Below are 1,653 nucleotides of genomic sequence, written 5' to 3'. Positions count from 1 at the left end.
AGGTGCCATGTTGAACTTCCAGTGACCAGTATGAGAGAGTGAGAGCGATAACACCAAATTTAACACACCTGCTCCCCATTCACACCTGAGACCTTGTAACACTAATGAGTCACATGACACCGGGGAGAGAAAATGGCTAATTGGGCTCAATTTGGACATTTTCACTTAGGGGTGTACTCACTTTTGTGGCCAGCGGTTTAGACATTAATGGCTGTGTGTTGAGTTATTTTGAGGGGACAGCAAATTTACACTGTTATACAAGCTGTACACTCACTACTTTACATTGTAGCAAAGTGTCATTTCTTCAGTGTTGTCACATGAAAAGATATAATAAAATATTTACAAAAATGTGAGGGGTGTACTCACTTCTGTGAGATACTGTATGTAATGAATTAATACACTGATTTCCCTGAAGAGTGTAAACATCGTGATAATGTTCTGTGTGTTTGAGCCAGTGGGGTCAGTAATACCTGTATTATTAATATTATTATAAAACAGTCCGTCACTGGTGAAGCATACTTGAATTTAATGAAATATTAACAGTATAACAGTTGTTCATCATAAAAGTGTTGAACACTGAAAAATAAATTTGGACATTTTTTGGAAATGATTTGGAAACATACTCTCTGCAGGGTAACAGAGATATGCTTTTCATGATAGAATGGTATAGAGAAATGAGAGAGAGAGAGAGAGAGAGAGAGAGAGAGTGTGAGAGGGATGGATTGAGTTTTATTCTCTGGAAGAAACAGGAAACTGAGATGCCATTTCCTGATATTCCCATTCATGCTTAGCAGTTTGTGCCACAGTGATCCGACTTTATCCAAGCTGGAAATATAAACACATTAGACACGTTTTTGTTCTTTTCTCTTTCCCTTCATTTTGTTCCTTTCCGAAAGTAGGTTTTTTTTTTTTTCCTAGAAAAGAAGTGAAAGATTATTAAGAACTTTGAAGGTTTTGATAGATTTATTGGTCAACTCACTGAGAAATGAGACTAGTTTAATTTTTATTTTGTGCACAAATTCTAAAAGCTCATTCTAAATGTGCAACATGTGAGTGGTATTTCAGATTTGATGTGAGGAAGTTAAAAGTTAAAAGTGTTGTTTTTAGGCAGAACAGGTCTTGATTTAGACGTTGGATTGATACGTAAGGATGAGATCAGTGTGTGTGTGTGTGTGAGCTGGGCTGGTATTGTGTGTGGTTGTGTGCGCTGAAGTGTGTTTAAACAGTGATTAGCAGCTGAATGTTCCTGAACTGCTGCTCAGAGAGGTGAAGCAGAGAGAGCGAGAGCTCAGCATTAACCCTTTATCTGTCCCTCTGACCTCTGACCTCTGCTCTCTTTCACCTGTCCTCCCTCTTTTCCTCTGTGGAATCTCAAGATTGTCCCGTCAGTCAAGCTGTAGTGCTGAAAAACACTGAATGAACACTAAACACTTCATTATGCACACCATTACTGACTACACAAAACAACTGCATACTTCACTTTACAAAGACATACAAAACACAATATTTGCAGCACACTTCACATTAGTAAAAAATACACTAATAAAATAATAAAATATATTACAATAAACAATACTTGCTGCACACTTGCCGTACACACACTAATGTAAACCACTATACTCATATGGGATAAAAATATAATTTTAATTATTT

This window comes from Sinocyclocheilus anshuiensis, unplaced genomic scaffold (genome assembly GCF_001515605.1).
Source record: "Sinocyclocheilus anshuiensis isolate Anshui unplaced genomic scaffold, SAMN03320099.WGS_v1.1 scaffold1184, whole genome shotgun sequence".
Taxonomy (NCBI): Eukaryota; Metazoa; Chordata; class Actinopteri; order Cypriniformes; family Cyprinidae; genus Sinocyclocheilus; species Sinocyclocheilus anshuiensis.
This window is presented reverse-complemented; position numbering follows the sequence as displayed.